We start from the raw sequence: 20,824 nt of genomic DNA, 5'->3' as shown, positions 1-20,824 counted from the left end.
GCCAGTTATGACTGGCGTTGCTCTACAGGCGTCCTGTCGTTTCATGTTTATCAATGTTGACGATTGCTTGAGGTTGTAGGTGGGCCATAACGTCCTGCTAATTTTGCATTTCGTCTGGTCACTCCATCTACAATCTGCGATTCGAAGGCATTTTAGGGAAATTGTACTCTTGACTGCACCTAGTGGAGTGAATACCGGTACTGCAAGAACGTTTTTCATGGCAGATCCCCCTCTTGCCAGTTCATCGGGGTTTTCGTTACCTTAAATATACTTAGTTTTATTTAATTTATCAAGTTAAATTAGTTTTTTTTCATTTTGGTGTATGTCAATTTGTTTAGTATTTTTAAAACTTATTTAATTTAATTTAATATAATTTAATTTATTTAAAATACGGTATTTTTTTCAAATTTTATTTAATTTAATTTTCTTTTTAAGTTTCTTAATTTATTCGATTTAATTTTATTTTATTGCATTTTATTTTGTTCAATTTGTATATTATTACTTTATTTTAATTTAATTTAATCGAATTTAAATTGACTTAATTTATTTTAATTTATAAACTTAAATTAGTTTTATTTAATTTTATTTTACTTTATTTTATTTTAATTTATTTAGTATTTTTCAAACAGGTTTGATTTAATTTAATATAATATAATTTAATTACGAGATTGAATTAAATTATTTTATTTGATTTCATTTTATTTCGTATTATTTTGATTTTAATTTATTATTTTCTAAATATAATTTGGTTTAGTTACAGTTATCCCTTTTCGTGTTATTTTAATTTAGTTTTATTTAGGTTAAGTTAGGTTTGGCAACCGCATCACCCATAGAGACAACGATGCCACGAATTGGGTTCGTTGTGAGCCGCGGGGGCTGGCCTACATTTTCCTCTCCATATTGAACCATCCTGAGCTTTTGACAAATCGTAGAAGGTTGTTGATACCTAAAGTGTATAGATTATCTATATTCGTTTGGAAGTAGGATCTTAAATATCGGTTTCTGCTTCTGGCTAAAGCTGGGCATGTGCAAAAAGGTGTTGAATTGTTTCCAACTTCCTTCCTTCCTTATTTCTTATCAGTTGCGACAGAAATCATGCGTGTAAACGCCTATTCTCCTTGCTTGATTTCCCATGAGACAATGTGCTGTGAGGGCCCGTACTAAGGTGAGGGCCAGTACTAAGGTCCTGATTTTCAAGCGGAGGTGTATGCGGTTCAAGAAGCGATGAACTTTGTTGTGGGAAACCGATGGAGAGGCAGATCTATATGTGTCTGCAGAGACAGCCAAGCCGGGACAGAGACAGTCGAGTCCTGATGCTAACATGGGTCCCGGGACACGTGGGTATCGCGGATAACGAGACCTCTGACTCCTTAGCTAAGATGGGCTCTGGGCCAAAGAATTTGGCCTCTGCCTGTTTTGCCACTCTCTTCTGCGGCCATCAAAGCCACGGTTAGCAAATGTGTAACTACAACCCACAAGCGAGATTGGCAGGGTGAAAGAGGCTGCAGATGGAGTAAACTGATGTTACCTGTCATGTCCGATCGACTGCCGCAAACCCTTCTGTCATTAAGCAGAGGGGAGTGCGGATGGCTGGTTGGACTGATGACGGGCCACTTTCTGTGGGCGTAGCATATGGAGAGGTTGGGCTTCTCAGACAGTGTACTCTACTCAACTTGTAAAGAGGAGGATGAAACAGCGGACCGCTTCCTGTGCGTCTGCCCCGCCTTCGGTCGAATCAGGTTAGAGGTCTTTGGCACTGATGTGTTAAGAAGCGACCATCTTGGCTCCTTGGCACCCCAAGATCTACTCAGATTTCTTCGGAGATCGGGTAGATTTAAAGAAAGTTAAAAAGGAATCCAAGTGTAGTATAATGGACCTAATTAATAACTGAGTGCTGCACTTGCTAGTTGTCCCGACAAAAACAAGAGGTCCTGATTTGAAGTCTACTCAATTTTATAATACTCTTGGACAGACGTAGATTTAGCCTTGGCCATGTTTGCCTAGCAATTTCACAGGTGTTAGCGCTAATCCATCTTTGATTTGCAGAACTGATTAGTACGTCCTTAATAGGAAGCTTACAAGTTACAAAATTACTTATGTTTGGCATACAGGTACCTTCTCTTGAAAGTTGGTCTGCCCTACAGTTCCCTGGTATATCTCTATGTCCTGGGACCCAGCATAAGATTCTACGATATTGCTTGGCCATCTAATTTAGAGATTGGCGACAACGTAAGCACTCCTTGATGTTGTTTGGAATGCATCCTGGGCTCGTAGGGCAGCTTGGATGTCTGATAGAATGCAGATATCCGTTGATGATATTCTGTTTATCTTCAACCATTTTAAGGCTTCATGAATAGCGTTTATTTCCGCTTGAAAAACACTACAGTGATCCGGTAGTTTAAAGGATTGTTAGTTTTATTTAATTCTATTAAGTTTTTTGATTTTTTAATTTTGTTCATTGTATCGTATTTTATTTTATGTAATTCAATTTAGTCTAATTTAATTTCATAGTCCTCCTCCCATGGTGGACCTCGTTCTCTCATGTTTTACAATATGCCTCACATTAAATATAAAGAAGCCAAGCTTGGCGCGCATAAAGCGCGAAGACATTTAGGAAAGTGATCGCTTCATAGAAGACAAAATCAAATCTCCCAGACGATATAAGAATATAGACCCCTCCATGTGTGGGAAAGCGTTAAGATGCACATCACAAATTGGAGAGGGAGCAGTCTTTCAAATATTCCTATTTTGAAAGCTTTTGTTCGGTGGGTGGACCCGCTTGTGTGTGTTATTTGCTTGCAAAATATGCTTTATTAAATAAAAAAAATCAAATATGAAATTAAGTAACCTAACGATGAAATAAGAAGACAAGACAACAACAAAAATAGCAATAAACTGAGTTGTATAGTGCAGCAAGCATTCGCGGCAACCAAAAATTGGGACAACAAAAGCGAAGTATCGTCTCTATGTGCGAGTAGATGCAAAAACACACATACACGCACTCGCATGTGCATGAGATATCCAATACGTACATCTCTATAGGTGTGTACAAGTATACAAATCCATTTTAATATCGTAAATATGTAAATGTGCATGCGTGCATGTGTGTTGCTAATACTTTTTCAAGCATTGAAAACTCACTTCGACGAAGATTTTGTTGTTGGCAGCACCACCAGCTCAGCATAGAACAAAAAAGAATTATTGAAATTGTGCGAAAGAAATAAATTGGGTTTATATCTAAAAATAACATCGAATATGTTGAATAGATAACGGATTTGTTATTTTAGAAAAACAATTTAAATCCGCAAACAATAAAACGTGCAGCACAACCAAGCGTAGTGCAATTTCTGTTACCAAAATAGCACTAAATTGTGGCGACTTAAAGATATTTATAAATATATAAAAGTACATTCAAACTTATGCGCTCTGAATTTATTACAATTTATTGCGAGAAAATTAAAGAGTAGGCGAATCTGGTGCAAATAGGTTTAAGTTCTATGAGTCACCCAATTGAACTGCAGCTTTTGAGAAGATTGCTGCTTTTATTCTGATTCTAATTCTAGTACCCTATAGTGTGCAAAGGACTGCATGCATTGGCATCACCGGAGCATGTAAAACTTGCCTCAGTGCTGCCCTGAATGTCCTTTTGCACTTACTTCCCATCGACTTTTCCTTCATTTCCATCACAGCTCAAACTGCAATCAGGTTAAAGAAGATTGGCCTCTGGAGACAATCTCTCAAGGGACATGGTAGCATTTTCGGGCAGTTAACACCGTATTTCTCCGAACTTCGAACATATCTTTCTATCCGCAAACTAGAGTTTGAGGGTCGTGCTAGAGCAATCTTTCCAAATAGGCAGGATTGGATCGATCAAAGATGAAATCGGGAGTCGGAACGGGGTTTTTTTCTAAATCAGCCAATTTATCTATCTCCTTTAAACTGCCGAACACTGCTAGTGTTTTTTAAGTAGAAGTCTTTGCGATCTTGCAGGCATGCAAAATGCTTAGGGAACGCGGGAGCGAGGGAGATTTAAACATTTTCTCCGACAGTCAAAGCGCGATTAAGGTTCTGACGACGCCATGGTGCAGAACGAAATTAGTAAACTCCTGTAAAGAAGAGATCAAATCTCTTGGGTGTGCAGCTAACATTTCTCTGATCTGCGTTCCAGGACATAGGAACATAGAGGAAAATGAAATTGCTGTGAGCTTGGCAGGAAGGTGACTGAATTCTCTGTAAATGTCCGGGTTTGGCAGCTAAACGACTAAGGTCACTGGGAGCTCCTTTCTTCGACAGTCTGGGGCAGTGCGCCCACGATCCACATGTATCCAAACCCTCTACTTTCGTAGGCACCCTTTATAATTGACACTTACATCCTTTATTGGGTGTTTGATCGAGCTCTTCCTTCTATTTGTGTGGCGCTCTGGTGTTTTTCCACATACGGAAATACTTATAGTTTTAAGTCGACTACGAACGGCAGGTGGTATTTTATGAGGAGCTTTTTCATGGCAGAAATACACCGCTATTACGAAACATTTCACCTATGATTTGGGGTTTTATGACCACATATTCCCACCTGAGCATTACCGAATGACAATCAAGCACCAATAAATTCGACCACAGCGGAGTATACTCAGCATATATCAAGACGTAAAGGGTTGATCGTAGTCTCTCTGAGATGGATCAGACTCAAGATAGCTTGTAGGTTATTATTATTCGCTTCTAATTCTAGGCGAATGCGTGGCTCATTCGCGAGCCTAAAGCTATTTGTACGAGGTTCAGTGAACCGATTTGTTATTATCTGCTACGAAATGTTACCAGAGCAGCGCCGCCCAAATAAGTCAAAGAGAGCCGCTCGGCTTTCAGGCACATGCCGTGTGTGCGAATCTAACGAGTATGTGATTTTTGGCAATAATTTTGGGCTTTAATATTTTCATACTCAAACCGAATACTGGTTGTGCTGATTGATTCGGAATTGACGAAACGGTACTCGTGTCGACAAATGCCTCATTGGTTCATAGTTTTCCTAGAGGGGTATTTAATGTAGTAATTTAACTTTATTTTTTCTAGTTTATTTATCTAGAGCTCCAGGTTCGCTCATGGTAAACACTTTATACTTATTATTATTTTCATTTTTATATCATTTAGGGTGTCAATGGTTGCAGCAAAATATCAGCAGTTAATTAAAATTTCTTGAATGGGACAGGATTAGAACCCCTATAGGTGTAGGTATGCGCATACAAATTCATTAAAGTTAACTTGAATTTATTTATTTTTATAACGATTTATATATTCGTATACGCATAGAAGCAATTTTCATAGGTACTCAATTGGGCGTGTCCGAAATTACCAGAAATGTTTTATGTTGTTTGATTAAGTGATCGAGCAGATTAAAAAGTTTGGCTTAGACTCATGACTAAATGGCATTTGCGTATGCTTTATCGCGCATGCAGCTATAACAATAATGAAAAAAACAACAAAAAAAATGTAGCACACCAACAACGATGACCGATTTTCGACAAAATATGTCACTGTATGTGTGCAAAATCAGACTTCCACTCACTCCCTCGCTGCACTGGCCTTGATCCACGATGCACCAACTCAGCAATCTCGCATGTACGATATCCAATGTGTCCATTTCACTGTTATTTATTGCAGTTGTCTTTACTTTGAAATATGCCCGTATGTATTTTTGCTCACTTAGACTTTTAATTAATACTCATCTTGTTATTTTTGTGTGTTGGAGTTTAGTCAGTTGTTATGAGGTGTTTAATATAAATTAAGTGCTTTAGTTATTGTACTTTGGCTAGACAGGCGCTTTTAAAGCCATTATAAATTAGTGTGGTTTTAGAATTATGAGATAGGAGGATTATTGAAAAGTTTACAGGGGAAGAGCTTTTTGTAAGAGTTTTTTGTTTTGCGCACATCGATTGGTGGTTCATGGACTTCATATTCCCTGTGTTTTCCGCTGCTGTTGCTATTGAGCACAATCCCTAAGTCTTCTTTAGCTTATAGCTCAGTGATTGAAACAATCTGTTAGCTGACAAACTTTCAGATAACATTTTCTGGCATTTTTTGTAAGAGTCAGCATCTTAAGCTCTGCGCGCTTACATATTTCGGCCTCTCTGTTTCTGTGTTTTTCTTCTCTTAATAAAACTCCATCCTTTTCTCAACGCCCATCTTCACAAAGGCGCCGTGACTTCCATCTATCGCAAAATAATCGATTTGGTTTCAGGATTTTTCTTTGAGAGACGGCCATTGTGCTTAATGGACTACTATATTGCTGACTCCGGCGAAACTGTAAGGGAAATAAATATCTACTCCTATAGCCGGGCTGCAATTAGGGATTTGGGCTCGTTGCTTGTGCGTTCGAAACTAGTCGAGGAATGCCTTACTTCTCTCTCGACTGCATCCAAATACTTCTATATTAAGCTCATTTGGGTCCCGGTCACAGTGGCATTGCGGGAAACTGCTTTGCTAATGAGCTGGCCAGACAGGGGACTTTCGAGACCCACCGCAAAATGAAAGGATCGGGGATACCTAGAGAACCTGCGTCTGCTTCAGGAAAGATTAAACAAACAAACAAAGTCGCGAGTTTCTTCTGGCCACTAGTAAATCGGAGGCGTTTGAGGGACTTTCTGAGGCTAATAAAGCCGCAGCTCTGAAATTTGGTGAGTGTCCTCGTCGAGCATTGCTCGTTAGGTGTCCATGCGGTGAGATGTGGGATTGACTCAAGTCCTTTCTGCAGAAGCAGTTTGAAGGACGAGGTGGAAATAGGATTCAGCTATCTCGGCTCTAACTTTTGAGCTATATCTGCGGATATAGCGTGAAATTTATCAGCAGATTGAAAAGCTTAACACAATTAGTCATCATCTTTCTTCTTCCCCTCTTTTCGGCTTTTGCTTTGTTTTTACCCTTCCATTTTTCTTTTGTATGGTATTACAGTAGACGAATTTGATTCTTTGTCCAAGTGGGCAACCATTTATCCTAATCAAACCTCGACTTTGGCGGATTCGATTAGTCGCAATTTTTTAGTGGGTGGTGTGCCTTATAAATGGAATTTTCTTATTCTGCGACCAAAAATCCTTCTCTTTCTCATTTGGCATTGAGGTCGAGAGGTGCGATTTGCATAAAATGCATTCTAAACCATCATCGAAGTGGCTTTTGGTCCTGTCATTCTCTTGTGCCGCCGGACCCAAACGAGCGAGATGTTGGCGAACTTGGGTTTTATGTGAATTGGGACTGAAATAAAGAACTGAAGTGCATGGAAGTCTTTCTACTTTCGAAAATAAGGTCTAGTGAGTTTCTTGCTTTACTTCGCCCATCGCATCTCTTGGGTGGCGATAATATCAACCTTTTCTCTTATGAAGGCATCAATCAGTAGGGCAGAAGCACTTTTGCCATTCGCTCGTGGGGCATTTCATGTGCATGCTCTCAAATAAAACTTCTTAAAGCGTTTGTGAGGAACGCCATCGATAGTAAGGGGTCTCATCAACTGAGATATTTTTTGCGTTTTAATTTGTAAGTTTTTTCATTGGAATTTTGTTGTGTTGTTATCACTTGCGCGTACCTTCTTCGAAGCGTGGCTGTATACTTTAGTGGATTCTTAAGCCGAGTGCGGCAAAGGCTCAATTAAAGCTACCCCACTTTCTGTAGCGATCCAAGACCCGCGCGGCTCAAAGAATGAGTATAGTCGTACAAGTGTAACTGCATACCCAGAAGCAAGAAAATTATACGTGAAGCCCGATCCAGCCGGCATATAAACTCAGAAGCTAAATAATTATGGTACGAAAGTGATGTCATGCTGTTGGTGGAACTAAAAGGGGAGTAATATGCCTATATAAATGACGTTTACACGCTTCAAGCCTGTATGTTTTTTCACTAATGGTGGGCCTACAATTTTGCGCCACCTCCGAACGGCAATTCGTTTCATGCGGAGCTTTTTCATGGCAGAAATTCACTCGAAGGTTTGTCATTGCCTACCGAAGGGCGACCGCTATTGGAAAAAATCTTTTCTATTATTTGGTTTCGAGTCCGGACCCTAATAAAGGGTAGTCAACAACAATTTACTCGACTACGGCGCATGCCTGACATATATAAAAAAAATAAATAAATAATTGGCGCATACACTTCTGTTAGGTGTTTGGCCGAGCTCCTCCTCCTTTTTGTGGTGTGCGTCTTGATGTTGTTCCACAAATGGAGGGTCCTACAGTTTCAAGCCGACTCCGAACGGCAGATATTTTTATGAGAAGCTTTTTCATGGCAGAAATACACTCGGAGGTTTGCCATTGCCTGCCGAGGGGCGACCGCTATTAGAAAAATGTTTTTATTAATTTTGCTTTCGCCGAGATTCGAACCAACGACCTCTCTGTGAATTCCGAATGGTAATCACGCACCAACTCATTCGGCTACGGCGGCCGCCATATATAAAGAGCTGTTAAAACCGATTGTTTCAGCGTCAATGTTTGAACCATTTGAAGAGTGCGTTGCCAGAAAAGTGCCCCGATTGTCTGAATAGAGACCAGTACGTGATTTTTATATTGATAAAATATAATATCATTTACTATATATTGATATTATTTTGATAATGATTATTGCTCTCGCCGTATTCACCAAACCTGGCCTCTTCTAAGTTCCATCAACTTATTTCTTAGCCTTAAAAGATAAGCGGCTTTTTTTGACAAGTATCCATAAATTAGAAAATGTATTTGTTGATAAGCAATTAAGGCAGAGACATATTTTTGACAAAAATTATTAATTTTAAAATTGTATTGTAGATCAATATCTTCACATACGTCGCCCATTTGGGCTAATTTCTTCAGTATACAGGTTGATTGAAAAGTATTTGAGGGTCAATGGGGGAAGTGTACTGAGGCTCGGAGAAGTTATTTAGAATGCAAATAATTCAGTTAATTTAAAAATTCTCATTAAAAATTGAAACCAGTGGTTAAATGGTTTAAATGGAAAACCGCTATTTCTTATAAAATACAAAAAGCTTAAAATATAAGTAAATTCCAGGCAAGTTTTAAAGATTTTAAGATTTCAATTTTTCCCTCAAGTGAAACAGTTTCCTGCATCTGTTTTTCTGGAAGCGTAAAAAATTGCAAAGGAAAAAATTCAATGGAACAAGCTTTGAGATATTTTCTCATTTCGCTGACAATGTTTTTGGATGTCGTTGCGCCAACAATTTTTCTGTGAATCGCATTTTATTTACCAACCATTCTTATTGCTGTTAAAATATAAAGACATAAAAAATGGCTAACAACAGTCGAAATGCTCAACAAAAGCGCAGCGAAGAAAGAAAAAGCGCAGCGCTAGCTCAAGGGAAAGATGGAATAAGTTTTGTGAGCGCTCAGCCAGCTGCATTATATTACTCAGTTTCCGGATATATGTGCTATATGTTACCTTTTTCCTAGTTTCGTGTGTATGTTACCATTTGTTTAGTGTTTGTGTGAATATGGTAGCTATTGCGCTGAAAGCTCGCGGAAATCTCATATGTAGAGCAGATTTACGGCAAACACAAAAATTCCGCATACGCCGTGGTGGATGAGCCGCCGTACACGCTTTTTGCGGTTGCATGGCGACTCGCATCATTCTTTGCGCGCAACTTCTCTTGGCTTGCGCCTCTTATAGACTACCGTGTTTGTGGTTTAAATTTCAAAGCAAGCGTTGTATTACCATAGCTGCACAGTTGCCATGACGGGATATTGGTGGGGGCCACTTATCACCAACAGTAACAGCAGCGAGCAAAAGCGATGTTGCCAGTGAAGTAGCGCCGCTCAGCATATTGTGTTGTTGTTGAAAGAGTTGCCCCTCTTTATTTGCAGCAGTGAAGCTGTGATAAAATATTTCCTAACGTCAACAACAACAACAACAACACATATGTACATATTCACGAAGTTAAAGTGAGTAGGGAACTGACAATTGCTGCAATTCTCACCCCTCGCCCTCTTTTCCAATTCTTCATGTCATAGAATAGTGTTCTAACAAGGCTTAGTGGCGTAAAAATGGCAATAAAGCACTTGACATGCTTCAGACCTACCCTAATGCTGCGAAAATTGGTAAGGTACGCTGTGCACTACAAAAAAAAACGGCAAATAGAGCGGCGAAAGGGTCAAACTTTGAGGACACAAACAAGCGTTACAGGCAAGAGTTCGTAAACAAGACAGCATAAATTAAAAATATTGAAAGCGAAAAACAAAATACATACACACGTAAACGCAAGTGAGGCGTAACGAAAATGGAGGGTTTAAGAACTTAGAAGTAGAGGATTTTATTTGGTAAATACTTGCATGAATGGCGCAAAGCAAAGCGTTGAAGGATAGGCAAACACTTCAGGTGGGGGGTAAAAGTGGCTGGTAGTCTTTAAAAGAATTAAATAAATGATATAAATTAAATAAATATTTTGAAAGTTCAAAAGTAATGAATTTTCATAAAATGTTGGCGTTTTGCAAATTAAAAGGACTTAAGTACAGTCACTCACGTTTTATTTGATACAGGTGCAATTTTTTTGTAAAGCGTTATACATTTCCCAATATTTTGCGAAAATGGAATGGCAGAAAATGCAGACATCTTATTTATTTTGCTTTATTTCACCATAAAAGGTGGGAAAATGTCCAGTTCTTTCATTGAAATGCAAAAAAATAACAAAAAGGAAACATACAGAGAATTAGTGCCACTGCTTAAATGAAAGAGTTAAAAAACAGCAACTATTTATTTTTAATTTTTAAAGTTTTAAGGGGTTAGGGGTAGTCAGAGGCCCGAAAAAATAATGATTTTCAATAATTTTGTTTTGCTAGTCAATTGCTTTATTTTACAAAAATAAAAACATAGCAATAATACTCATGTTTTGACTTGACTTTAGCAAAATTTTAATAATTGTAAGAGTTATCGCTGTTTGTGTGGAGATCTTTTCTCCAGAAGTCCCTTGCGGTGATCATCACAAGTCCGTGGAGATTCAACTAAAACCATTCGGACAAGATAAATTAGTTTTATTAATAGATAACCTCGTGCCTCATCGAAGCTTTTTTTGTTTTTCAAAATTAAGAAATGGAGGCTTCAACAAATATATTATTTTTCAGATGTTAAGGAAAAAACCGACAATCTATTGTTAAAAAAAATTGAAATTTTTCAGAAAAAAATCCTTCCACCAGCCACGAGTTTTTTATGTTTATGTTTTTGAAGTGAAAACTTCCTTACAATCGTTGGGAGTGATTTGAGACTCGATGAAACGAAAAAGCGACACTAAAAAGAGACATATGTTACATATAGATCTTATAGTATATAGCCTGCGAGAGAATGAGATAGAACACAATTATGCAGCGTTCCCTATTCTCCGTCTCCTCTTTGTGCGGTGCTTCGTAGCCTCCCCACTCTTGGCTACGAAGCGTTATATGTTGATATACGTGTGTGGCTGCGTACTGCTGAGCCACGCTAGTATACTACACTGCCTATTACCTGCTTTGGTGTTTAGTTCAAGCGTCATACGTATGTGTGCGCGCCTGCGTATTACGGAGCCACGGTGAGCGAGAAGGCATTATGTATACCTATACTACACTACCTAATACTTGCTTAGACCAAGCGTCCTACGAATGTTTGTGTGTATGTCAGTACGTCTGTGTAATATACGCGTTACGACGCTCATAATAGCAACTGCGTGTGCTGTATTGCGTCCGAATTTTTATATTCGTAAATAATTTCATTTTTAAATATTTACCGCAATTGCAGGCGGTGTTGCAACATACCATCAAAATGACGGTGCTCGTATTGTAACTCCACAGATAGATCTGAATGCACAGCAACTAGAATCACTGTCTGTTCATCTCTCTAAAGTGGGAGAAATATGTGCATGCAAAACCAGATTGAGCAATGCAAAAACAGTTTTAATTGTGGCAATTTATATTTCACCGAATCAATCAATAAATAGCGTCACGGAATTCATTCACGAAAATTTAATAAAGTATACACCAGAAGTATCGCGGATACTTAGAAAAGATTACGATAAAGTTCCAATGATTTTAAGTGGCGATTTTAACGTAAATTTTGCATTGGAAACAGCGGTTCCTTTAATTGACTTTCTCAATAGAACATTCAATTTAAAAATGTGTAACAATCGCACTGAATCGACAACACGATCGAAAACAACAATTGACGCAGTATTTCAAATATATGTTGACAACATCGAAACCAAAGCATTTGTATCGTATTTTAGCTATCATAAGCCACTCGTATCATTTGTTGAAATTGAAAACATGGAGGATGAATAATAATAAAATGAAGAAAATAAAATATGAACTTTATAGCAATATTATAATGAACCTATAATTATCCCGCTCCTAATGCTGCTTTCGTCTCATTCTCTCTCAGTTTGTTTTACGGAAGGTTTCACTTCTATCGCGTCTGACCTTTAGACTGGTATTTTTTTAAAACAGGTATAAGTTTTATTGAAATCTACTAAGCGGTTTTTAAGTTGTGAACACCAGTTCAAAAAACATATATTAGTTTTGAGAAAAACGTATTTAAAGTGTTGCTATCGATTGTTTAATTACTTACACTAAGTCATCTATTCCTCGGCCATATAATAGTTCTTCAGCCGTCATAGCAGCTTCCAAAATATCGATTTGCTGTTCCCTACGTAGCATTCTACCTTCCCTAGTGTTATCGTTAGCGCGCTTATCTGTCACTTTCATACGTGCAGCATCCGAGCGATTCGGAGCGCCCGAGTACCCTTTGTTAATTGTTGAATAACTCGAAAAATATTTTTCGGATTCACTTCAAATTTTCACACATTATTTGTAAGATATTATCCTTTAAGAAAATGCAAAAAACAAAAATCCAATTTTTTTAAAATTCGGACTATCCCTAACCCCCTAAAGTTTTTAGTGTTTAGTTGGGTATCCTTTATCAACAATTACAGCTTGAATTATGAAAATTAGGACCACTTTACAAAAAAAAAAAAAATTGTACTTGTATCAAATAAGGTATGAGTGATTGCAGATAGAACAAAAGTGATTGTGTTGACAAGTTAGCTTGTTTCGGCTTTCACGTCCCCTTTCTGTAGTGGGTTTGTCGAACAGCCGGTGCGTGGTAAAAACCGATGGAGTTTTATCGAGCCTCTTCAGCTGCGCCCGAGGGAGCATATAATGACACAAGCCAATGTTTTTTGGTCATGAGGAAGCGTCTGTCTTTGTATGTTAAAAAAATGTATTCATTTAATATTTTCGGGGCGCCAGTCTGTTTTTAATACATCCTACACCATTTCTTATAATGCATTTCAAAGTGTTGCAGGGAAGGAAATCGTTGAGCACTTTCACTCACTTGCTCTCTCCAGGCGCCCCTGCTCCGCGCGCGCCTTCTCCAATTCTGCGCACCAAGCGAGCATAGGGTTTCCCCCACCTGGTCTTTCCACCGTAGCAATGGTCTTCCTCTGCGTCGGCTCCCTTGGACTTCGCCCTCGAACACCTTCTTTGCTGGAGCTTCTTCATCCATACGCACGACATGCCCTAGCCAACGCAGGCGTTGGATGGCGATGCGTTGAACTACGTCAATGTCGGCGTAGAACTCATACAGCTCGTGGTTCATTCTTGAACGGTAGTCTTCGCCAACTCGCACAGGACCAAAGAACTTTTCTCTTGAACACCACAAGAGCGGCTGCATCGCTTTGTGACACTACTCATGCCTTTGCGCCATAAAGCAACACGGGTATGATGAGCGTCTTGTAAAGTGTCAGTTTGGTCATGCGAGAGAGGGCGTTCCTACACGTCATGTGTTGCGCCTTGTAGACAGCATATACTTCGTTTAACCCTCGTTCACCGCCAGACCCACTCGTGAAGATTCCTTTTCGATAGCGTAAAATGTTGTCTCCGCACTGAAAACGGATGCTTATGAAAGCTTGGCCATCCGTTGAGGAAAGCTCATTAAAATAAGATATTTTCAAGTCCAATCAATGCATATACTCTTTCAAAAGAATTTGGCGTGGGAGGTGAACTGAAGGCTCTCGCCTCATTTAAAATGGAGTTTTTTGGGTGTTTCTTTAAAAGCGTGTAAAACGGAAATGAAAGAAAATTTTTGTTCTTGGTTTTCAGAATTTTCGTTTTTGAGCTATTGTTAAAAAATACATTATTTTTTTGCCATACGAGGCTCGTTCGAAAAGTTGTCAGCCTTCAAAGAATTAAATTAGTTCAGTAAAGAAAATTGTTTTTAGTAATTTTTTATATATTATTTTAATTGTAAAATATTTTCTCTTGCCATGCGGCGTTTATTTTTGAACATACATACACACGCATGCATGTCCTCACACAGCTATTGGCTTGCTTTGCAGCTTTTAATGTTTTCCCTTTGCTCTTCGCTCGGCTTTGGAAATGACCTCTTCTAAAATGATTGCATTTTCGGCACAAAATTTAATGCATCTACCATATGACATCATTTCTTTACCAATAACCACTGCTGCTGCTGCTGCTGACACCGCATGTGAAAAGGCTGTAAATCTCATCGACCTACTGACCGCTTGGACTTTTGCATGCGTTCGCCATGCGCCCAGTTGATGACCCATTGCTTTTCGCAGCAATCAATATAAATTATGCTGCATAAGTGCTGAACGAGGCAAATTTTATATTGTTTTCTGAAACCTGCATACAGATACTCATTTTCAAAAATGCAGTAGCTGAATGAATGCAACCTTACTGATGAATATTATGCGTTGGGGATATTTTATGCTCATCATAAAACTATCTGTGGCAGCATGCAGCAAAATGCTTAGTTAGGCGAAAAGATAAAACTCAAATGTAAATATGGATGCAAGTATGTGGGTTTATTTGTTTTATTAAATTAAGAAATGTTGTTGGGCCAAGAGATATGCTGTGTTGTAATTCGGCTAAGCGATGTTGTAAATGGATTAATAATTAGCCTGCTAGAGAAAACATTTATGTGTAATAGTTTAAGGTGTTCGACTTTACGGGAAATTCGAAACATGATAATGGAGTCTGAGAGGAGACTCACTTTTTACGTATCAGATAGGTTCTAGTGGCTTCGTTGGTTGGTTGGTTGGTTGGTGGGTTGAAGTGGCGATTCACCAAGAATCTAATAAGCGCTTTTGCATCATTTTGCTGCGACATCCTCGATAGCAATAAGTCAAGCGATTATTCCTTCACGACTATATCCAGTCTGCTCGGTTGAGAAAATGTATACGTTTCTGCACATCTATGTCGACCAGCTCTTCGAGGCTTTTAAAAAAGCGGTTTGCCAAGGGTTAACATCCCCGCCTTCCATAGGGCAGCGTGTGTCATTTACAGAGGCAGCACAAATGGCAGATAGTTTCTTTATTCTCCAGTTGATTACAACTGTGGCAATATAGGTATATTGTGAGGGATGCCCATATTGCTTGCCTGCTCTCTTATGGACCCAAAACCAGTTATCACTGTCGCGAGTTTACAGGTGTCCCTTCGTTCCATATTTGTCACTGTTGACGTTTGTTTGTGGTTGTAGGTGGACCATAACTTTTTGCTGACTTTGCATGTTTTCTGATTCCTACATCTGTAATCCACGTTTCGTAGAAATTTTGAGGAGGTTGCATTATTGATTGCACTCAGTGGCTTGAGAAGGGTAGAATTTTTTCAAGTTAATATGTATAATTGGCGCTTTTACGCTTTCCTCAGTGTTTGGCCAAGCTCCTCCTCCTATTTGTTTTTAAGCCGACTCCGAATGGTAGATATTAAAAAAAGAGGCTGTCTGTAAAGTCGGTGTACTGACGATAGTTTAACGTGATAACGTCATAAGAAATAACTGATGGAATGGTGCATTTTTCAAAACAAAATTTTTATTTTATTTGATTGATAGATATTTTGTATGGATATAGAGGAGGAGGTAAATGGAATCGCAATGGAATAGGTCAAGTTACATTTACACAAACGTTAAAAATGACGAAACATTTATCAAATTCGTGAAAGATATGTTCAATTTCGATTGTGCATCAGACGTTAATAAGTCAACACTAAGAGGCAACATCATCGATTTGACTTTTTCAATACACATTACACTCGAAACATTCCCTTTTATTTCCTACTTTTCCTATCATCGTCCTATTCTATCCTATAAATTAATAATAAAAACATTAAAACAACAGGTATTATTAACAACTAGTCGTCACTAATTATAAATTCGGTAAGGATGATGATGATACAATTGGTTTTATTTTAAATTTCTCAAGTAAATCAAATTAACAATCCTCATAGAGAAATGATTCATTACCATGCACACAGGAAGAGACGTAAGCAAATACAAATATGTGAATTTATATACATATGCGCATAGACATTTGTACATATACATATGTATATATATATGCTCACTCAAGTAGGAGAGAGCCAGATGTCGAACGTTGCCGAACGCGGGGGCCGATTGTGCCTCTTTGTCGTTCGTTCCGCGCTCTCGGCTACAGTTCAAGCAAGGTAACGACGCATGAGCAAAATAACGACGCATTTTTTGGTGCGTGCAGCCGGCTACATCGAATTATAAGACGTTATCACGTGAAAAAAATTCTTCTACCATTTTGCTATTGTATTTTACTGCATGCACGAATATTCGAACCAACGCACTTTCAAATGTTAATCACGCACCAACACATTCGGCTAGGCGGCTGACATTATTATTAGTAGTAGTAGACAAAAAACTTTCCTAGAAATATCAATGTTTTAATGTTTTACAACTTTTCACTTGCTGTGCAATGACACATTATGGCCCTACGAATGGAAAAAAGAGACACGGAGATACTGGACCATGAACAAAATTTCTCAATGGTGAAAGCTTATAAGGCGTTTTATTGGGGGCAGTTTATTAGGAACGGCCCAGCTAAAAGTCAAGACGTTAACTGGAAAATCCATGTGGAAAATGTCTGCGCACCGGTATCAACGCGTCAGTATGTGCACTAAACGGCTAATGCAAAAAAAAAAAAAAAAAAAATACATAAATCCATTGCACAGCTGTACATATGAATACGCATACACATACATACATACACATTTCATAATTAAATATCAATTAAAGCAAAATTAATTATGAATTAGTGAATCGATCGGCTGAAGAAGCAGCTCAGAAAATAAAAATCCAAAAGTCATACGTCACGCCAATAAAAGCGTGAAAATCAAAAATCAGTGGCGGGCGCATACCCGTGTAAATATAAATGCCGGTACGCACACATCCACGTAATAACGTATACGGTTGGGTCACATCTACTGTTGAGCATACTAAATAGAATTAGTAACACCCAAAAACATTGAGAATTTTCTGTTTGTGGTTGGCGACCACTTGCTGCGATAACAAAAATGGGTATTTCGCGCACCAGCTGAAGCAGAAGAAGAGGCAGAGACCGAGGCAGCGGCAGAGGCAGCGACAGCGGCAGCACACACCGGACGGCGCCAATTTTGCAAATTTTCTAATAGCTAAAATCATCGCGCGTAAACACACACACGCACACACACATGCGCGCATACATATTTGTATGCATCCGCTTCCTTCGCATCGCATGCAAAACCGCCTGCGAATATGCAATGCTAAATTTACTGTTTACCTCAAAAACCGCAAATTTGTCGATGTAATAAATTTTTCGTAAATTAAATCGAGCTTTTAAATCATTCCTTTTTCGTTTATTTTTTCTTGCTTGCATTTTACAAAACAACAACAATAACAGCTCCACCACAAAAATAACAGTATTAATAAATTTATTTGTTGTTTAAAAACCACACTGACATAACGATAACCGCAAATGCATGGAATGCACTGCAGGAGGGGCTGGCGGTTGCTGGTGTTATTCCAGCACTTTAATTAAAACTAGCGCTTCGGTGTGTGGGTGTTTGGGTGAATGCAAGAATGCTATTCTATTAATATTTTTGTGCTCGTTAGGGTTTGAGATAACTTGCGAAATGCAATTAATTTACGACACTTAGTAAAGCGAGAGCGACGTTTGCATTTTGATGGTTTGAACATAACGGCGGCCATCATAATCGAGTGGGCTTGTGCGAGACTACCATTCGGGAGTACGTGGGTTCGAGTCTCCGTGCATGAAACACCAAATGATAGAAAAAAGGTTTTCCTAATAGTGGTCGCATAGAACTGTATGTGCCATTTGATAGTCTTGACATATCTCTACATGAACATATACTAGGTTATTAAAGAAGTTTTACGGTTCGATAAGAAAATACATTGTTTTATTCAGTACAGTCTCTTTGAACCTCAATTCACTTGTTTCAGCGAGATTCCAATTCATGATTGTGAGAACCTGGAAGGGCTGCAAAATACGGTTTCGCAGATGACCTCATAATTTGATGCAAAACGCTTTCCATGCTTGATTTTTTTTAGGCCTGCTCAAAATCCACTTATTGAACAGTTAAAGCTTTTCAAGGACACATTTTGACATCTACAAATCTAGCGAAATTCAGACACGTTGCTTAAGAAAATAATGTTTTTCCAAGTTTTCTTTTAATCTTTGGTTTTATTTGAATAATATAAGTAATTCATGAGCTTATAGTAGAAAATGCAGTTATCCGTTTAAAATAACACAAAAATTAAAAGCAAAAACAATATGCAGTTTGTCTAACAAAAGCGTGACTGGCAAAATTCAAACTAAGAGTTCCATTATAAAAAAATTTAAATTCTGCCGCAAATCCTTTTCACAATACAAACTGTGTTGTTTGTTAGTTTTGTGGGGAGTTTAGAAAGCGTACGTTGATTTTACAAAATGAGTTCCGTAAAGTTCCAAACATGTCACGTGCATCTGCAGCAAAATATTTGAAAAAGTCGAAGGCGTTCGTAAATATATGGGTACAATAGGAAGAATCAGGAATCAGTGAGAATTTTGAGCTTCTTTAAACGGGAAAAAATTGAGTAAAAATTCGAAACTAATTTTTGCAAAGTGTAGCTGCACATTTTTCTTCATCGAAAAACAAAAATTCGAAATTAACTGTTTGCTCGAGCGAGAAAATAATAATCGGAAACTGTAAATTATTCCTTGTCGAAAAATTAAAAATTGAAAGTGATTATTTTTTCGAGCTTTAAAATAATACCTGGAAGCTGAGCGAAAAATAAAAATCGAAAATGATCATTTGTCCGAGCGAAAAATAATAATCAGAGGTTGAAAATTTTTCTTGACCAAAAAATTAAAAAATCGAAACTAATCATTTGCTCGAGCTAAGAAATATACCTTGGAAGCTGAATATAATTTTTGAATAAAAAAAAAACAATTATCGGAAACTAAAAATAATTCTTGAGTGAAAAACTTGAGTTGAAACTAATAATTTGCTTTAGCTAAAAACTAATAATAGAAACTACAGTCTGCGTCAGAAGAACAGAGCCGGTTTTTTTCTTGTATATTAACTTCAAGATATATTTCGTTCTGCTGTTTGCTGCATAACACTGTGCGACAGTGATATTATACTTTTATGGAGACCTAGCGCAACTTGGAACATGGAACAACTAGGAGAAATTTCCAATACACCCCTAAAATCTCATTTTATGGCCAGAAAACGTTTTTCATTAGGTTAATGTGAACCATCACTCCTAACTTCGCCAATTTCTATGCGATTTCTAATTTTGTTTTTTAGTTCGAAAGAACAAAAACAAGCCTTTTTGACAGTGTATTCATATTTTTTTTTAATTGAAAAGTGACGAGACTATAGTTGTAAGTTTTTAGAATTTTTTGTTTTTTTCTCCATTTTTTCAACTTTGACATCATTTTTACGATATTATCCGATATTGAGAATTTTATATTTAACTGTAATTGAAGTAAAATTTATAGAGTAGTGTGAGTTTTAAGATTTTATTTTTTTTACTAATTTGGTGTGTAGGTATACATAACTTAGGTTGAATAGGAATTAGGGAGTGTTTTGATGCGTTATTATAGATACATAATATTTATTGGAGTATATATGTATTCATAAGAGTACGGTGTGGTACGGTACTGTACTGCATACAACAGAACTCGTTAGAACTTTAGCGGCTTGAAGCGAGTGACATATAAAAGCAGGATAAAGTAATCGTCCAACTTTAAAGCGGGACCCTTCTTTGTGACTACGCAGGCACAATCAGTTCTTGCTAAAAAGGGAATAGATGTGAGCATCAACACCAACGAACGACGACTGAGACGAACGACAACAAAATAAGAAAACGGCGTCACAGTATTGGAGTGGCCTTTCCTGTCCGCAGATGCCAACCTCATTGAAAATGTGTGAGGAATATTGAAAGCACATCTTTTCGGAAGGCCAGTCGATTATTTAAAGCAACTCGTGCGTCAAGTTCGCAAAATCCAGTCCTGTTTGTGGACGAGCTATGCAGAAAAGCTGGCTCAAAGCATGTAGAAGATGCCGGGTTATATTCGACAACGGTGAAGACTACACGGCTTATTGAGTAATTGCGACTCGTAGTTTTGTACATACCACTTTCATGTAAATAAAATTTAAATATATATTTTTTATACTTCATGAATAATCCCTCTCATTAGTCGCCCAAACGCCTTGCTCAAGCTCACTCAACCGACAAGATTTATAAACCCGGACTCTCTAGCAATTCAAATGTATCCATCATAACAAAAACTAAAATTGGAATATCAGCAAACGCAATAAATAGGAAAACCAAAGCAGTTATGGTGAAATCTCATCACCATTATCACAATATCAGCAAAGCAATCATAACAGCAACCAGAATAGCAGCAGTCGAAAGTGCAACAACTTTAATTGAAACAACGATCATCAAGCAGCAATAACAATTGCAGGTAGAGTGGCGGCGGCAACATCATAGCTAACAAAATCTAATTTGCCGTTGTCGTTGTTGCATGCCAACG

This window comes from Anastrepha ludens, chromosome 4 (assembly GCF_028408465.1).
Source record: "Anastrepha ludens isolate Willacy chromosome 4, idAnaLude1.1, whole genome shotgun sequence".
NCBI lineage: Eukaryota > Metazoa > Arthropoda > Insecta > Diptera > Tephritidae > Anastrepha > Anastrepha ludens.
Note: the sequence above shows the minus strand (reverse complement) of the source record.